The sequence below is a fragment of the Ursus americanus genome, chromosome X, assembly GCF_024610735.1.
Source record: "Ursus americanus isolate L20-20 chromosome X, mUrsAme1.1.p, whole genome shotgun sequence".
Classification (NCBI taxonomy): domain Eukaryota; kingdom Metazoa; phylum Chordata; class Mammalia; order Carnivora; family Ursidae; genus Ursus; species Ursus americanus.
This window is the reverse complement of record NC_142164.1, coordinates 41,886,204-41,906,372: the sequence shown is the minus strand read 5'-3', so window position 1 is coordinate 41,906,372 and position 20,169 is coordinate 41,886,204. Positions and strand designations below refer to the sequence as shown.

Here is a 20,169-nt window from a genome sequence, read left to right as displayed (position 1 = left end):
TCTCAGAAATCCCTGGTTCTGGCATCTTCAGTGAAAGCAGCCCGAAGGGGTGTTTATCAATTCCTAGGGCTCCCTTTAGTTTTATTTAGATAAGAAGCTCTCTCGGGGGAAGACCTTTCCTTCTTGTTTGGTGAAGTGCAACATTTGCTCATAGCTCTCTGTCCCTAATAAATAGAATTAGGAAATGTGTCTTGGAGTAGAGCCAAGCACTGACAGGAAGATATCCAACAGCCTGCTTTCTATGTCTTTTGCTCAGGAGAGTGGTACTGTGACAATACAATGGCCCTGGGTCATTTGTAATTGGTTGAGGTCCAGAGGTAGAGGGATTTAAAAGTATGGAAAGCAAAGTGCAAGAACAGTAGTTGTCTCTTTTGCATATTTGCCCTACCAAGATTGGTAGATTATAAGATCTGCAATTATAGTGGTCTAAGATATTCACTAGCTTTTAATTAATAAGGTCGAAGAATGAGATCAGCCATTTCAGCAGAGCTCTACAATGGTTTCCATATACACATTTCTTAAAGCAGATGCTGCTTTTTGCCACCTCAGGGCCTAGCTTCTTCATGAAGCCTTCTTCCCCTAACCCCCTCCCTGTTAGGTTTTTTCCTTTATTGTCCTCTACCAGAGCCTAATCAGTATGAAAAAAACAAAACAAAACAACAACAACAACAACCCTACTGATTAGCCTTTGGGATTTTTTTAAAGCTCTACCATGTTGGATGCTCAGTGTCACCTTAATGGCAAAAATAGGCTCATTTATAACTCAGACATATGGCCATTTTGGTTAAACTCCAGGGGCCATATTCTGTGTGTTGGAATTTTGCTGGATTATTATTAGATGACAGCCAAGACAAATGAATATAATCTCTGGGTAAATTTAAAATTTTATTAACACTTCTCTCCATTAAATTTTGACCATAATAAGACAACAGAGACTTTCATACAATAAATTCTCAGGCACTTTGTTTTAGCTTTATAGACAGAGGAACATCATAAGTATTTTCTCTCAAAATCAAAATGAGTTGTAAACATATGTATTGAGTCTCTAGAAAGGAATTAGTTTTGCCAGTAAGAATTGAAACAAGGATATCACTGCTGTGTCCTGAGACTGAATTTTGTTCCAAATTAGATAAGACAAGACTGGGTCTTGACCTCTATCTCTGTGTTTTTTAGTGGCAGTCTGTGTGAGTCACCTGTGTCTGAATGGTAATGATACATTGAGGAGCCAGAACCATTCATTCAGACAGAACAAGGAATTAAATAGCTAGGTCTTCTCAAGTACCAAATGGACCTATTTTACAGAAGAAGAAACCAATGCCTAGTTAGCTAGGCAAAATGGCTGGGCCAGGGCCACACTCCACAAGTTTACTGTAGAATTTTGCTCCCTTTCTTGTGTATTACTGGTTAGAACATTACTATCCTGAAGATCTAGTAATATTGTCTTATTCCTTGCCTTAGGTAAGTCTCTTAAATGAATGATTCCTCTGTTTCCCTTTTATAAAGATGGGGCAAATGACATTAATTTATTCACTAATTCATTCAACAGAAATAGTCAAGGCACTAAAAAGATGGAGATAAAAAAGATGGAGCCCATATATGGAGATATGTACTATCTTTTGCAATAGGAGAGATACACACAAAAAAAATTACAACAAAATTCAGTTATAGCTGTTTAGAACAAAATTCTGTGGGAAGATTGTATTGTTAGAGTAGAGGCTGTCTTTGCCAGACTCTTTTGAGCCCTTTGAAGAATACATAGAGAGTTTATGTATCTATATATCCTAAGACTTTTTGAAAATTGAATGTAAGCATACAGCTTTTCCATTTCTATATTAGCATCATCCAGTGCTGAGCATGAGCATATTCCTGACATGGTATATGTGATAAGAAACAACTAAACCACTGGAAAAATTGACAAGGTTGGCTAGATGCTTTTTAAATCTCATTGCTCTGTCTGTGCCTTTCCTCTTTCTGTCACTCTTACTTAGAACCCTCTCTTCTATACACACCAGGTTTATTTTTCAAGGCCCTGCTTGAGGGGCTGGTAGGTTTGCATTTAGGCTATCTGTAGAGGGTCTGAAATGTGCACAAGACATTAGATACTTAAGTAACTAACCCTCATCCTAAAATCACTTGTCAAGTACTGGATATTAGTCAATGGTTTGCTGCATGATGGGTCACCTTCATTGAAGAGCATTTGCAGAAAGGGACTGACACATGGTAATATCTTGGCTGGAATAAAGCACACATATGTGTGAGCTGTTCTTTAATCATATATTTAAATTTCCTATATTCAGAGGATTCACTTTTGTTATGAGAAGCACCTTGTGGCAGAAATGAATCCAGATCATCCTTTTATTGGAGAAAATTTCAGTTTCTGAAAATGTTAATTAAGTTGTAGAACATTGAACCACCTAGTTTTGGGGTTGTAACGTGGGCACTTCTTCTTCTGATTTAGCTCTGCTTTGATAGTATTGATGCTCAGTATTAGAGCAGCTTCCATATGTGCTAATTAAGTAGCCAAAGTTTGGCTTCTGTGGTTTGTTTCTTTAATGCAGGCATTAATAGCTCATAATGACTCTGAAAGAACTGCCTAGCCAGTCTTGCCAAAACTAAAATTGTCTTTCATATTTTATATCCCCAACTGTTCTCACCCTGTTGGGGATATTAAATGCATTTGCATTTAGGATGAACCTAATATGCAGCTCAGTGGAAAAGATAACACTACTCTGTATGATTTTATGAACCATATGTAGCTAAGCAATGCTTATGAAAGACCTATGTGCACACACATTTGTCAGGACCAGCATTCTTGCAAGTCTTCCTTTTGATCCTCAGAATTTGTCAATAAGAAATTGGTGAAAACTCTTGCCTCTCCTCACTCCTATTCTGAATCAGAATTCATTTTCAGGTCTTTTATCTCTTCAGACTATGATTAACACCTGTGGACGTAGAACCACCAATCCCCAGCACGTAGTAGAAAAAGGGCACAAGGCCAATAGTCTCACCATTCACTAGTCCTGTTTCCTAGTGCTACTAAGACTGAGCAGATGCTCTGACCTGGAATTTAAGTAGTTTGCTATTCTGGACTGTTCTGTATTATCTGTTCCACTTGATGTCTTTGTTTACATTTCTAGACCTAAGATACCTTCTGAAATTTTCTTGGCCTGCAGGACATTTAGTCCAGTTTCCTTCTAGTCAGCCATGTTCCACTTCTGCTCATAGCCTGGGGAACTTTTTGAAAATGGAAGGGAGATTTTAAATATCCAGGAATGAGAAGGATAAAGAATGAAGTAAGAACCCTGAGAAGGCAGAAGGGATTGGGGTCAAGAGCTCAGAAGGAAATGCTAAAAAGAGTAGAGACATCTTTTTCATTATAATAGTAGGGAAGGCGAAAAAGTTGGGAACAGACACAATTTAAGTTAGTTTTGGAGACTGGAAGTCAAAATGGCTTCCATTTTGTAATTTAAGTTGAAGGTAAGGTCAGTCAGCTGAGAGAAAAGGAAAAATGGAAGAACAGAGCTTGAAAAAGTAGCTAAAATTTGGAATAGACCCTGCTTACACAGCCTCTTTCCCTAAACTAATTGTCCCTATCAGCAAGGGCTAGACCAGCTAAACTGAAATGATTCTGCCAAAGAGTGACCATATTGAAAAGCTTGAAAACTTCATCAGTAGATTACTTTAAAGAGCAGCTCTCTGCAGCCCTGATCCGTCAAAAATATGAGCTGGTGCCATTACAAACAATTAGTGTCTAGTCTTAGCTGAGCTCTCAGTGTCACCCAGGAATCCATTGATTGGCTTTTTGATCTGCTACTTCTGCCATTATGTGCTGCCTCTGCCCCCAAGAAGTATGTTAGGTGGTAATATTTGTACTTGAAGGTCTGCAGTGAGAAGAATCTTTTGCTTAGAGGCCATGACAGGACCTATCTTATGTGACCATCAGCTATATTTTAGTGTTAATTGGCAAAAAGTCTTTCTTGACTTTCTGGAGCTTCTGAGAGAAGATAATCTAGAGCCCCATGTGAAGAAATCTTCTGTTCTCTTGAGTTAAATGAACTAAGATGAAAAGCAGAAAATATAATTTCTTTCTATAGTCTGGATTCCTTTGCACCGTGTGTGTGTGTTTCCTTAGTATTTCTGTGTATGCTGTCAGCTGAGGAACTAGAATCTTCTATCAAAACAGAAACATGCTCATGTGTGGCCAATGGTCTGTATGAAATGAATGTACATATTACTAAGGGAAGACTTTGAGATGAAAAAGTGGTAGACTTTGGGACCAGGGGATTTGCGATGGATCCAATGTGCGGTCTAGCATCAGAATCATGGTGTGGGTAGCAGCCAGGTAGACTAGGTAGATACATTAGGTCTGATGAAAATGAAAATTCATTTTCAGAATAAGGGAATAGTATCAAACTGAGGCATCTGAAGGACAGGCATGAAGGGATAATAATAATTAGGATTGCTGAGTTTCAGGCACTCTTCTCAGTATTTTACCTGTATTAATTCATTTAAACTTCACAAGAGCCTTATGAAGTAGGTACTGCTTTTATCCACTGAGGAGCAGGGAGTTTAAGTAACTTTCCCAGGGTTACAGAGCTATTTTAATGGAGAGGTAGATTTCAAACCCAAGCAGTTACTTGTGATGACAGCAAAGGAACTATCATCTCCGTTTTAAAAACATAGATTTAGTAAGTTGTCCAAGGTTAAATAGCTAGTGGAACTAAAACTTTGAAGAACCTGGATGTTCTGTCAGTAAGATACTGTTTTGTAACTACACCCTTGGTACTCAAAGTATCAGCAGCACTGACATCAGTAGGGAGCTTATTAGAAGGACCCTTCTAAAGTCTGCTAAATCTGAATCTATATTTGTATGAACATTAAATTTTGAGAAACAATGGACTATACTTCACTGCTACTGGTTCATGGGACAGATAGGTGCAAGTACTATTAGCTAAAGGTATAAACTGCATGCTTATTATCCATCTAAGAAAGGGTTGGGTTGGAAATTTGGGTGTTTCAAAAAGCAGGAAACACAGGGGTTTAAATAGTTGACCAGCACTGGAGTTCAGAGGTAAGGAAATGGGACTGTATAGGAATTGAAGTTCTGTGCAGTAACTTCTTCACAGAGGAGGATAACTGAAGTATGTAGTCAGGGCTGGACCAGCAGCTAGACCTCCTGTGTAGTCAGGGCTGGACCAGCTAGACCTCCTAGAGCTCCTTTTATTTATTTGCTGTGAGCAGAGCTGGTTCTGAATGGGTCTGACTTGCAGTGATCCCAGGAGGGAGGCTTGCAGGATGGATTTGGCATACTCTCTACTTGAATTTTCAGACCTTATGTCCCAGAAGAATCACAGATTTCACTGCTTTAAGTAAACTTGATATACAAAAATCTGGATTTATAATACAGCAAAAGTTACAGGTATGGAAATCTAAATTTATTGACCATGTAACTGAATTATTTGTTGTATTAGAGGACACATCATATGTTTCCTTTCAATAATGAGCTCCCCTAACACATTTAAGGCACAGTTCAATTTTCAGCACTGTTAATAATGCAACCTGGTAGGAAGATACACAATATAAGTGAGGTGTCCCGGCATGAGCTAGTATCATTTGGCTAAACAGCTGTATGAAGTGATCTGAATGTTTACTGAATTAGAGACAAATAAGGTTTTGGTATATGCCACCCTTTAAAATACAAGGGAAGTGCTTTCTGGAGAACATACTACTTTAGACTTTAGGCCTCTTTCAGTTCTGCTGTTTCATAGTTTTTCGTCTTCATGTCCATTGAACTGAACTTGTGACTTAAAGTGGTTCACTGAACTGAGATTTATTGGAATTTGAGGAAGGAAACAGTGAAATAGAAAGACAGTTTTGTTATTTTTGTACAAGGCTTCCTAAGCAACATTTCACAAACCACATGGTGCCAATTGCCTTTGTGGTTTCATTCGTTCATCCATCCACCCACTGACTTAACCTCTCATTCATTAATTCAAACCAATATTGTCAATAGTCACTTTGTTAGGGTTGGAGATGCAAGAGTGGACAAGACAGATACAGTTCCTGTTGTTTTGGAGCTTATAGTCTAGTGTGAGATGCAGCCAGGTTAACCAGGCAGTTCCCAGTTGAGTGTTATTATCAGCTAGAACCATTGAACTTTAGGATGCCATGGAAGTATAGAAAAGGGGTTTAATTCCCAAACCAGCTGCAATTCATAGATATTATATAAACCTTCTACTGGTGGGTAAGACATTACTCCAGAAAAATTTTAAAACAATACACACTTATTACTCTACAGTTTCTGTGGACTAGGTACTGGGTTATGATTTAGCTGGATACTCTGCTTCAGGGTTTCTCATTGGCTGCAATCCAGGTATTGTTCAGGACTCCAGTCATCTCAATGCTTAACTGAGGAATGCTCCACTTCTAAGCTCACTCAAGTGATTGTTGGCAGAATTCAGTTCCTAATGGTTTTTGACTGTGGGCATCAGTTCCTTTCTGGTTGTTGGCCTGAGGTCACCCTCAATTACATGCCACATTGGCTTTTCCTTAGGGAAGCTTACAATATGGCAGTTGGCTTCATCAAAGTGAGCAAGCAATGGAAAAAGAGAGTGGCAGCAAGATAGAATTATGGTCTTTTGTAAACCAATCCTAGAAATAATGTTTCATCACTTTTGCATATACTGCTCCTTAGAAACAACTCACTAGGCCCAGCTTCACTCCAAGAAACCAGCCCAGACCCAAAGGGGAGAGGATAATATTATATAAGGATATGAATATTAGGAGGCAAGGATCATTGGGGGCCATTTTAGAAGCTGCTTACCACAGAAATGTTCTTCTGTGTGAAGATATGAGTTGCAGCTACTTCTGTTGCACTATTTTTGGTCACTCTTACAACTCAAAATTTGTCACAAGTTTCCCCTGCCTCCAGTCCATGGTTTATTATCATTGGTTTATCTGGATTGACAAAACAAAACAAAACACAACACAACATACTACACTGGTCATTAAGTCCTCTCTCTTTTCCATCATCTCAATCATAATAGGAGGGTCAGAAAAAGTTTTCAGAAAGAAAGCATGTGTGAGCAAGTACAAATTTAGTGCCATCTTTTGTGGTGTTTGTCCAAGATTCCTGGTAGGCCTCTTCTCTCAGCCACCTGTTCTAATTAGGTTTTTTTTTTAATTGAGGTATAATTAACATACATTGTTACATTAGTTTCAGGTGTACAACATATCAATTCAACAATTCTATACATTACTCAGTGCTCACCATGGTAAGTGTAGTCAGTCACCATCTGTCACCAACCAATGTTATTATGGTTTTATTGACTGTATTCACTATGCTGTACTTTCCATCTTTGATTCATTTATTTTTATAACTAGAAGTTTGTACCTCTTAATCCCCTTTATCTATTGAACCCATCTCCCCACCTACCTCTCCTCTGGCAACTGCCAGTTCGCTGTATGTAATAGTCTTTTTTTTTTTGAGAGAGAGAGAGAGGTAAAGAGATTTAATTCTATTTTTACTATTTTCTTTCTTTTAAAAGAGATCCAAATCAACAAATGGAAAATATCTCTGTAAAAAATACACTTATCTCTGTAAAAGTGTGGTTCTATTCTTCTGAATTATTTACATAAATGTATCTTTTTCACTATAAACAAACTGAGGGCTTCAGAGGGGAGAGGGGTGGAGTACTGGGATAGGCCTGTGATGGGTATTAAGGAGGGCACATATTGCATGGTCCACTGGGTGTTATACGTAAATAATGAATCATGGAACACTACATCAAAAAACTAGGAATGTACTGTATGGTGACTAATATAACAAAATAAAAATTATAAAAAAATAATTATAAGTAAAGGGGATTACCATCAATAAGGTGCATGGGCCTCATCCAATCAGTTAAAGGCCTTAAGAGCAAAAACTGACATTTCCTAGAGAAGACATTCTGCCTCAAGATTACGATGTCACCTCATCCGACGTTTTCAGTTTGCTGCTGCTTTTCAGTTTTCAAACTTGCCAGCTCTACAACTGTGTAAGCAAATTCCTTAAAATAAAAATCTCTCTCTGAAAAAAAAAATTCACTGTAATAGTCTTTTTGTTTTTTTGTTCATTTTTTAGATTCCATGTATAAGTGAAATTACATATTTGTTTTTCTCTCACTTCTTTCACTTAACATAATGCCCTCTAGTCCATCTATGTTGTTGCAAATGTCAAGATCTCATTCTTTTAATGGCTAAGTAATAGTCCATTGTATATATGTATATACACATATGTTCTTTATCTATCTATCCATCAATGGACAAGGATTGCTTCCATATCTTGGCTGTTGTAAATAATACTGCAATAAACAGAGGGATGCATATATCTTTTCAAATTAGTGTTTTCATTTTTGGGGGGTAAATACCCAGTGGTAGAATTACTGAATCATGATATTTTTATTTTTAATTTTTTGAGGAACCTCCGTGCTGTTTTCCAAAGTGGCTGCACCAATTTACATTCCCATTATCAGTGCACAAGTGTTCCTTTTCTCCACATCCTTGCCAACACTTGCTATTTCTTGTCTTTTTGATTCCATTTATTCTGACAAGTGTAAGGTGATATCTCATTGTAGTTCTGATTCGCATTTCCCTAATGATTGGTGATGTTGAGCATCTTTTCATGTGTCTGTTGGCCATCTGTATAACTTTGGAAAAATGATCCTCTGCATATTTTTGAACCAGACTTCATTTTTTTGGGTGTTGAGTTGTGTAAGTTCTTTATATATTTTGAATATTAACCCTTTACCAGGGTTGCAAATATCTTCCCCCATTCAGTAGGCTGCCTTTTCATTTTGTTGATGATTTTTTTGTGTCTATTTTTGTGCCAGTACCATACTGTTTTGATTATTGTGTCTTTGTAGTATATCTTAAAATCTGAGATTGTGATACCCCCAGCTTTGTTCTTTCTCAAGACTGCCTTGGCCATTCAGTATCTTTTGTAGTTTCATACAAATTTTAGTATTATTTATAAAATACAATATCTATTTATGATAAAAAACTCTCAACAAAGTAGGTTTAGAGGGAACTTACCTCAACATAATAAAGGGTATATGTGAAAAATCCAAAGCTAACAGCATACTCAGTGGAGAGAAACTGAGAGTTTTTTCCTGTAGGATTAGGGACAAGACTAGGATGTCCACTTTTATTCCACTGGAACTGTCCGCTGGAAGTCTTAGCTGTGGCAGTCAGACAAGAAGAAGAAATAAAAGGCATCCAAATTAGTGAGGAAGTAGTAAAACTGTCACTATTTGCAGATGACATGATAGTGTATACAGAAAACCATTAAAACTTAACCAAAAACTATTAGAACTGATAAATGAATTCAGTAAAGTTTCAGGATACAAAAAAATATGTAGAAATCCATTTCATTTGTATACATGAATAATGAGGTAGCAGAAATAGAAATTAAGAAAACAATCCATTTAACCATTGTACCAAAAAAGAGTATGGTACCTAGGAATAAACTTAACCAAGGAGGCAAAAGACCTGTACTCTGAAAACATTGATGAAAGAAATTTAAGACAACACAATAACAAACACAACAAATGGAAAGATATTCCATGCTCGCAGATTGGAACAATTAATATTGTTAAATTGCCCACACCACCCAAAGCAAAAACAGATTCAATGAAATCCCCATCAAAATACCAACAGCATTTTTCACAGGACTAAATAACTGATAAAGTTCTTTTGGTTATGAATGGCTCATTCAAGGTACTGTAAGTAATGGGTAATTTGTAACATATACCTGTATTCAAAAATGCTTGAAAACCAGGTCTCAGGAAGAGAGACACATTGGTTAAGGTAAGGGATATGCTACTATGAGAGACCCCAAAATAGAATGACTTAAGTAAGATGGAAATCTCTCAATTTCTCAGTTTCTCTCTCTCTTTCCTTCTTCCACCCTCTTTCACCCCCTTCTTTATCTCCCTCCCTCCTCCCTTCTTTTTTCTCTCGTTTTAGTATATCTGATTTCGGCAGGTTGTGCAGTTGTGCTCCATTAGGTAGTTCAAGGATCCAGGTACCCTCTATTGTTGTTTCAGCATCCTCTAGAGCAGAGATTGATAAATTATGTCTGATAGGCCAAATCTAGCTTGCTGCTTGCTTTTATAAATAAAGTTTTATTTGAATGCAGCCACCACCATTCCATTACATATTGTTTATGGCTGCTTTAGCACTACAGCAGCAGAATTGAGTAGTTTTGACAAAGACCTCATGGACTGCAAAGTCCTGACTCTTTACTGTATGGCACATTATACAAAATGTTTGCCAGCCCCTACTCTAAGGCATTGTCCTTGTGTGCATGGTTTCTGCCATGTTTTCATTCCAGATGTGGGAAGAGAAAAAAGCGAGTTCAGAGTAACAAATTTTATTTCAGGAAAGTATTGAGAAAGCTGTACATATCACTTTTGCTCACAAGCCATTGGTGAGAACTTAGTCACATAGCCGCACCTGGCAGTAAGCGTGGCTGGGAAATATAGTTTCTTTTGGGTGGCTTTGTTCTTAGACCAAGGCAAGAAGATGATTGGTACAAGTATTATCCTCATTTTTCAATTAGATAACCTAAGGCACAATGAGGTGAATTTGCTTCCTTAAGGCCACAGAGTTTGTAAGAACTATTTTCTGACATCAGCAGTGGTGCTGAGCTGCTAGAAGAAAAAACAGTAGTAGTATTGGGCTGCTTAGAAATTAGAACTGGAAGAGAATTCAGAATCCAAAGAAGCTTCAGAGACTTATATACATCAGAGTAGGTAATTCAGAGGAACTGTTTTCTTTCTCTCCTCCTGTAAACTGGCTTTCTATTCTTTTACTCTGTGTGTGTGTGTGTGTGTGTGTGTGTGTGTGTGTGTGTATTTTTCTCTCCATCCCACTCCCCACTTGTTCTTTTTATCATCACAATTTTCTCTTGACCATAATTTCTTCATGACTTTAGTTTTGCCTCATGGCATTTTTTTCATTATCTTTTCAGTTTCACCTCTCAAGATTCTCTTTGTATTACCCTGTTCACATTTCCAAAAGGGAGAATTAGATCAGTCCAGATTGTCTGTCATTAGTTTCTGGTCATACATGGAATGGCTGACATGGGATCAGTAATTGCCTTTTTGTGGCATCAGTGATTGTGTAGCATGGGGTCACTTGGTGTAGAAGATGGCTTTCTAGGGTTTTTCCTTGAACAAAGGAGTGTGGATAGACAGTTGACAGGCTTACCATAGCACCATAGTCATCAAATCCACAGCTCCTCTTGACACCTAATACTGTTCAAGGCCTTTATGTGAATCTTTTGTCTAACTGAAAATTGTCAATCTGGTCTTCCTGTGTATGAGCCAAATATCATCAATGCTTCTCATTATTTATATTTTTAAAATCCTTTGAGGTGTGGATTTCCCTGGTGTAGATAGCAGCTGGCAATTACAATTTGTTGATGAACATAGATAGACCTGTTGATAGATTTAGCTGTAATCAAGAGACTGAGAATAAAAACAATGCCTTTCTTAGGAGTTCAAGAAAGTTGAGCTTATAATTTCTCATTTCATTGTGTCTATCTTTTCTCTCCCCACAGCAGCAGTATTCACCTCAAAGTTCTCCTCATTGTAGGAATGAATGATTATTGTGTGGCAGACACTGTACTGGATGGTCTACATATATTTATTTAATCCTCACACCAATGCTGCAATATAGGTACCAGCACAGTAATCCCCCTTATCTACAGTTTTGCTTTCTGTGGTTTCAGTTACCTGTGGTTAACTGCAGTGCAGAAGCAGACAATAGCCTAACACTACATCACAATGCCTATGTCATTTACCTCATTTCACCTCACCATGGCATTTTATGATCTCACATCATCACAAGAAGGGTGAGTACAGAATGAGCTATTTTGAAAGAGAGACAATATTCACATACCTTTTATTACAGTATATTGTTATAATTGTTCTATTTTATTATTGTTAATCTCTTACTGTGCCTGATTTATATATTAAACTTTATCATAAGTATGTATGTATAGGAAAAAAACATGGTATATATAGGGTTTGGTGCTATTCATAGTTTCAGGCATTCACTGGGGTTCTTGGAACGTATTGCCCTTGGATTAGGGGGGATTACTGTATTAGCTCCATTTTACAGTTGAAGAAAATGAGGCACAGGGGTCGATTGATTTTTCCCCAAGTCACATGGTTAATACGTGGCAAAGCTAGAATTCTAGCTCAGGTGGTTTGATTCCAGAATGAGGTACTTCATCCCTGTAGTTCATAAAACTTTTGAGTACTCCATATGCAAAGTTTTCCAGTGACAGAGAATGTAATTCTCTTTTCTATGCCTTTTTCCCTCATGAACTACTTTCAAGACTGCTCTGAAAGCTCTGTATGTACCAGGTACTAATGTCTCTGGGACATCAGAGTTCAACAAGTAAACTATACATGTTAAAACATTTTTAGTGTTACATTTTAATGATGAATTTAAAATATTTCTATGAAATCAGGAAAATACATGAGATGTTTTGTATTCTTTGGGTAAATCCTACTACTGCAATTGCTGGATTGTAGGGTAGTTGTATTTTTAACTTTTTGAGGAACCTCCATACTGTTTTCCACAGTGGCTGTGCTAGATTGCATTCCCACCAAAAGTGCATGAGGATCCCCCTTTCCCTACATCCTTACCAACATCTGTAGTTTCTTGTGGTGTTGGTTTTAGCCATTCTGACAGGTGTGAGGTGATAATCTCATTGTAGTTTTGATACGTATTTCCCTGATGATCAGTGATGTTGAGCATTTTTTCATGTGTCTGTGGGCCATCTGTAGGTCTTCTTTGGAGAAATGCCTATTCATGTCTTTTGCCCATTTTTAAATTGAATTATTTTTCAGGTGTTGTATTTTATAAGTTTATATATTGGATACTAACCCTTTATCAGATATGTCATTTGCAAATATCTTCTTCCATTCTCTAGATTGCCTTTAGTTTTGTTGATTGTTTCCTTTGATGTGCAGAAGCTCTTTATTTGGATGAATTATTTTGTTTCTCTTGCCTTAGGAGACATATCTAGAAAGAGGTTGCTATGGCCAATGTCAAAGACTGTGTTCTCCTCTAGGGATTTTATGGTTTCAGGTCTCACATTTAGGTCTTTAATCCATTTTGAATTTATTTTTTGTGAATGTATAAGGAAGTGGTCCAGTTTCATTTTTTTGCATGTTGCTATCCAGTTTTCCCAACACCATTTGTTGAAGGAACCATCTTCTTTCCATTAGATATTCTTTCCTGCTTTGTTGAAGATTAACCATATAGTTGTGGGTTAATTTCTGGATTTTCTATACTGTTCCATTGATCTATGTGTCAATTTTTGTGCCAGTACTATACTATTTTAAGGGATACATGCATTCCCATGTTTATAGAAACATTATCTACAATAGCCAAATTATGGAAACAGCCCAAGTGTCAATTGACTGATGAATGGATAAGGAATATATGGTATAGATATACAATGGAATATTACTCAGCCATAAAAAAGAATGAAATCTTGCCATTTGCAATGATGTGGCTAGAGCTAGAGAGTATTATGCTAAGTGAAATACGTCAGTTAGAGAAAGACAAATACCATATGATTTCACTCATATATGGAATTTAAGAAACAAAACAAATGAGCAAAGGGGGGAAAAGAGGCAAACCAAGAAACAGATTCTTAACTACTGATAACAAATTGATGATTACCAGAAAAGAGGTGGGTGGGGGGATGGGTTAAATAGGTGATGGGAATTAAAGAGTGCATTTGTTGTGATGAGTACCAGGTGTTGCATGGAAGTATTGAATCACTATATTGTATACCTGAAACTAATATTACACTCTATGTTAAATAACTGGAATTTATATAAAAACTTAGGAAGGTAGATTGGTTAAAAGAATGTGCTTGTAGAGTTGTCCAAATAAGTATTTACTATCTAGCATAAACAGTCCACATTATCTTGATAAATACAGAGGGTTAATTTTTTCTTAGAATGGGTTAATTGCACAGCACAAATAGTTCTAGTTAGGATTGTCTATTGGTGACTAACATAATAAAAAATTATAATGGGGCTCCTGGGTGGCGCAGTCGTTGGGCGTCTGCCTTCGGCTCAGGGCGTGATCCCGGCGTTCCGGGATTGAGTCCCACATCAGGCTCCTCCGCTGGGAGCCTGCTTCTTCCTCTCCCACTCCCCCTGCTTGTGTTCCCTCTCTCGCTGGCTGTCTATCTCTGTCAAATAAATAAATAAATAAAATCTTAAAAAAAATTTATAAAAAAAGCTATATGAAGTTTTACAGTGGTATGCAATGTGACATCAGTATATGACTAATGTCAAAATGGTCTTTTGTGGGAAAGGAATGCTAACAAAAAGTTTTGGAAAATATTTAGGCTACAAATATAACTGCTGGTCTGCAAAATTGGCATGCACTCCTCCTTCCTATTTACCCTCCCTTTATTCTACTTCTCTACATTAAATCATGTTCAACCCCTCCTTTAACACCAGGTTCAAAATGCCCTTTGTGCTCTCAGGACTTCTAGACACAGTTCATACAGACATTTGCTTTTGCTGACATGTTTTCTGTAACTGGTCTTAAGTCATCTCATGTATGTCTGTTTTGTCACATTATATAGACTGAAATTTCTTCACTATGTCATGAAGGGCCTTAGCAAACAGAAGGTGAGCAGTAAATGATGTGACTGACTACCTTTAAAGAACACAAACATCTGCTTACTGCAGGTCAAGATTCAGAATTCCTAATGAAAACACATTTCCTTAATCACAAAGACCTGCCAGGAAGAAGGGAAAGAGAGCACTTAACAGCTTTTATAACAAAAAGCATAAAACAAAACAAGAACAAAACAAAACAAAACAAAAAAAAAACCTTCACTGATTGATTTTCTTCAGGCCCACTCTGATTGCCTCAAACTGACCAATTAAGGTTATCCATGAGTATTTTGTAAATAAAGGGTAAAGCCAGCCTACATTCATTTCTTAAAAAAGGATATATGGAGATTTCAATGTGTTTGATTCCTACTTGAAGTTGTCACAATGCTTTGTAGAAGATAGTATTACACTATACACTTACTTCTATGGTCAGGTGGAGGAGTGGTCAAGGAAGTGTTTGTGTGGGGCGCGCCTGGGTGGCTCAGTCATTAAGCATCTGCCTTCTGCTCAGGGCATGATCCTAGGGTCCTGGGAGCAGGGAGCCTCCCAGCGGAGCAGGGAGCCCGCTTCTTCCTCTCCCACTACTCCTGTTTGTGTTCCCTCTCTCGCTGGCTGTCTCTCTCTCTGTCAAATAAATAAATAAAATCTTTAAAAAAAAAGTGTGTGTGTGTGTGTGTGTGTGGTCTTCTCTAGTAACACTGAATCCCTTCTGTGAGATCTGTGAGACCCCTGATTTACCAGCAAAGGCTATCACAAGAGTTTGTTTATATAAGAGAAAAAGTAAACCCTTGGAACTGAAGCAAGGGATTATGAGCTCAGTGTTTGCTTGAACTCATAAATGATGAAGGAAGGTTGACAGGCCTGAGTTTGGTGTGATGGAGAAGTATTTTAGAAAATATCAATAAAATTTATAGGCATTTAATAGAAAACATGTAGGCAAGTGTTCTCTAACTTGAAGCTTTGGGGAGAATGTCCTGGTGATCATCACTCTCCTATGCCATCCCTAGTCCCAGCTGCATCCAAAGAATTGACCCAACTATTTTCTAGGTCCAAGGAAGCTGGCCTCACTTAGGAATGTCCTAAGGAGTCAGTTTTGCTATGGCTCATTCTTGCTTTCTTAAGACTAGTTTAAATCAGGGTATCCAATGCTGTCTTTTGAGCATGTTGTCACACCAGTTAATTCACTATCAGTAGGACAGGGATTTGTATAATTTATCTGGATAATTTTGGCCTTCTACCCTTTCTTACCTGGACTCCTTTGACCACTACAGCTCTATGCCTTGTCCTGTGCTCACAGCTTTTTGTGTGTTTCCTCTACCACAGAATGTATTCCATGTTACTTGGTAAAATAGTTTTTTTAAATGCAACTAGTAATAATACAGTTAGTCGTTTATATGGCTGTTTCCCTCACCAAACTGTGAATTAAGAACAAGATCATATCTTATTCTCCTCTGTATCACCAACATCTAACAAAAAGTAAGTGATTTATAAATGTTCTATGAATGAATGAGCCTGAATTGTGGCTCAGGACCAAGGACCAAGGTGAAGGTAATAGCATTATTCAAAATTGTAATCATTGACATATATTGAGCACTTACTATGTACCAGACATATGTACCTATGGAGAGTTATCCAGATTTATAAAATAGAACATTGAGGCCCATAGAGGTTAATTTATTTGCCAAAAGTCACACAGCTAGTAAGTGTTGGAGTAGGGATTAAAACGAAGGGACACCAGTCTTTTTAAACTACCACTACTACATTGCCTGCTACAATGTCAAACTTGTGAGACCCAAATAAGCCTGGCTTCCTGGTGGCAAGCTCAGAGTGACTTCAAGTTTCTGGGCCCAATCTAGCTTCATATTATAATAGATTTTAATCCAAATTATGCCAGTCCCCAGTCTGGGGACTTACTGGTAACATAAAATTTTCTTCCTGAAGGGGCAGAGACTACTTTTAGTTTGGGGGTGAAAATGCTGGTGCTGGAAGAGAATTCTTTTTTTTTTTAATGTTTTTTATTATATTATGTTAGTCACCATACAGTACATCCCTAGTTTTTGATGTAAAGTTCAATGATTCATTACTTGCGTATAACACCCAGTGCACCATGCAATACGTGCCCTCCTTAATACCCATCACCAGCCTATCCCATTCCCCCACCCCCCTCCCCTCTGAAGCCCTCAGTTTGTTTCTCAGAGTCCATAGTCTCTCATGCTTCATTCCCCCTTCTGATTACCCCCCCTTTCTGGAAGAGAATTCTGTGGCATTGTGGTATTTGGTTCAAACAGTTTCTTTATAATTATCACTTATTGGACTCTGTGTGCTTCTCTGCTGACCTATTTTCCTGATGTCAAGGATCCAGATCACTAAGAATGGGTCACATGTGTTCCTGGTAGAGGGAGTATCATTTATGAAAGTCTTGACGTGGGATGTGGGAATGAGCTTGGCATATTCAAGGAGTAAAAATGTGGCCAGTGTGGCTGGGGCATAAGGACTGAGTGGCAGAGAAACTAAATGAGCCTGAGAGGGGGATTAACTAATTCAGAACCTCCACAGAACTCAAGGTGAGTGTGGTGGGACAGTGTTATGAATGAAGAAACAATAATAGGTGAAAATCTCTTCCACTTTCAGTGAGGTAAACCCCTTGAATACACTGAAGATGGCCCTTTGTTGAATTCTCTGTTATGATGTGTGTTCTAAGGGAATTCTAGAATGCAGGCAGACCCTTAATTATACTCAGAATATGTTCCCTAAGAACACAGTATCTATGAAAAATTCAGGAGTAGGGACTTTGGACCAAGATTATAAAGATAAATATATAGATAGCTATAGATGTAGATATAAATACAGATAATTAAATGAAATGAGATTAAACTCAACATAGTCTAATAGAATTAGTAGGTGTGTTGAAATCTTTAGTCACTAATTACAACTTAATGAATGAACAACTTAATTCCCATACCTACTCCTTTCCTTTTGGATCTATAATTTACATAACAAATTATTCATCTAACGGTTAATCATCTGCCTCCCTGGTTAGAGTCTAATGAGATAGCCTGAGGTTTGAAGAAAATATTCTTGAGCTACTCCAGGATTCCTGAAATTCAGGGGGCCCCAGGCAGCTGGACTGCCTTACTTTTCTGGGGGTGATGGGAATGTCTCTATGTTTTGTAGTTTTCTCCACAGAAGCAGTAGATCTGGAGGAGGCGGTATGTTAGGAGGTGACCTGGCAACAAAGGCAAGGAAATTAACATATACTGAACGCCTGTCATGAATCAGCCATCTTACATTTGTTATCTCATATAATTAGCACAACTGTTTGAGGTAGGTGCTATTAATTACCACTTTAGAGATGAGAATGAGACTCAGATAGGTTAGGTGACTTGCCCGAGATCATACAGCTAGTTAAGTTGTGGAGCAGGGAATCAAATACTGTGCAATTCTGTCTGCTTATAAAGTTGTGCCCTTCCAGCTTCCCCTATGCCTGCTTCCTGGTTTTCCTTACAGCGGCTTCTCCCTGTGTCTCGGGTTTTTGCTAGGCATGGCTCCTTTATTTGGAAATCGGGACCTAATAGGGAGGAAGACCCAGATACATATGATTTGTTGGCCATCTAGTATTTATATTTGCAAATATGACAATCTCACCAGTTAAACAAACTTTGGTTATTTCTGCATGCTCCACCCACACCTCCCACTGCCCCTGTTTTCTGCCTGACACCACCACATGATAACCTCCCCTTTCATTCCTCTCCAGCTGTAGGATATAGACCCCAAAAAATAATTTCGGGAAGCTGAACTCATTATTAATTGTATATCATGAACCAAAAATAAAGTACTTTAATCAGGTTTCTTGATAACCTGAGAACCCTAAGTAGATTGAAGGGGAGAGGGAAGTATTTTTTGAATATGGATGGTTAGTTAACGCCTGTGTAAAGTACAGCAGTGAGGGCTACCTTTGACAGCCTAGACCATAATAAAGGCAATGGGTCTTTAGAGGGGTAGGGAGAAGGAATTCCATTAAGAATAAGAATTCTTTATTTTATTTTTTTGCTATAATTTGACATTTTATTTTTTTATTTTTTTATTTATAATAATTTTTTATTATGTTATGTTAGTCACCATATAGTACATCCCTAGTTTTTGATGTAAAATTCCATGATTCATTACTTGCGTATAACACCCAGTGCACCATGCAATACATGCCCTCCTTAATACCCATCACCAGCCTATCCCAGTCCCCCACCCCCTCCCCTCTGAAGTCCTCAGTTTGTTTCCCAGGGTCCATAGTCAATAAGCCCTTCTTTTTTTTTTTTTTGATAAACTCTTTTTTTTAATTTTTAATTTTTATTTTTTAATTTTTTTAATGTAAAGTTCGATTATTCATTAGTTGCGTATAACACCCAGTGTTCTTTAAAGGCAGGAATTATATCTTGTTTTTTGTTTCCAGCACCTAACATAGTGACTTGCATATAGTAGGTGCTCAATGAATGTTTATTAAACATTCAAGTATAAAATTCTAAAAAAATATGAATACTTGAAACACCTTTTGTTGATAGTTTTGAAGTGATTCACACTACAATAATAAAGTCAAGGAAGTATAGTCACCCTTTGGGGGAATTGCTATGATTAACAGATGGGGATATTGGCAATAGTTCCAACCCTGCCATTAACTAACGATGTGCCCATGGACAAGTCATTCAACTATTCTGTGCCCCAGTTGCCTCATCTGTAAAATGCACAGTGTAAAATTTTTCTAAAATTATTTTATTCATATGAGTTCATTATTTTATGCACATAATAAAATACCCAATATTTATTTAGGTCCTGACAGTTTATAAGGACTCATGTATATTATGTCACTGAAGCTTCCCACAATGTTGTGAAGTAAATATTTTCTCAGTTTCACAGATGAAGAAACCAAGGCTCAGATTAAGGAAGTAATTTGTACTACTGCTAAGTAAGTCTTTTGATTCAAATCCAATCCTCTTTCCAGCTCTTTCCACATTGTAATTACCTGTAGTTAAATAATGCTTCCAAAGTGCTTGAAAAATCGTTTGTCCCCTTAAGTCCTCAAACGTCTCTCTTCCAATTGTATTTGATTGTTAATTTACTCAGCAAGTTCATTTCTAAATGTCAAATCAGCGAAAGTTGACTTATTAGGAATTTCACATTCTTGGGGTCTTAATTAATGAGGCTTTCCTTTATTCTTCTGCAACGAGCCTTGGCTTTTTGGTGAAGAAAATGTATTTGCCCTGCTAGAAGCTTCTGCAGATTATGAGGGGTTGTACCTTTTAGCTTATCTAGAAATGGAATCCATGCTCTAATTAAGCCATCTCTTTTACAGCTAACAATAGAAAGTACACTTGCCTTTGCTTTAATGTGGATTCATATTAGTGCAGATATGACATTAAGAACAAAGAAAACTATACATATACCCATTTAGAATATTTTGAAAATTATTTGATGCCAT

General features: G+C 37.5%; 1 protein-coding gene and 1 long non-coding RNA gene across 4 annotated transcripts in view; one reads left to right on the top strand and one right to left on the bottom strand.

Moving 5' to 3' along the window:
- The window catches only part of IL1RAPL2 (interleukin 1 receptor accessory protein like 2), a 1,151,831-nt gene that overhangs the window by 107,508 nt on the left and 1,024,154 nt on the right, over positions 1 to 20,169 (top strand). The gene's annotated exons all lie outside the window — the stretch shown is intronic.
- LOC148106896 (uncharacterized) overlaps positions 1 to 20,169 on the bottom strand; it is a 120,581-nt gene that overhangs the window by 64,625 nt on the left and 35,787 nt on the right. For 2 of the 3 annotated variants that reach the window (XR_015723253.1, XR_015723255.1), the window contains exons 3-4: positions 9,073 to 9,218; positions 6,824 to 6,957 (exon numbers count right to left, since the gene is read on the bottom strand). This is a non-coding gene — a long non-coding RNA (uncharacterized LOC148106896). The remainder of the gene's footprint in view (positions 1 to 6,823; positions 6,958 to 9,072; positions 9,219 to 20,169) is intronic. The other variant, XR_015723254.1, reaches the window with a different exon arrangement.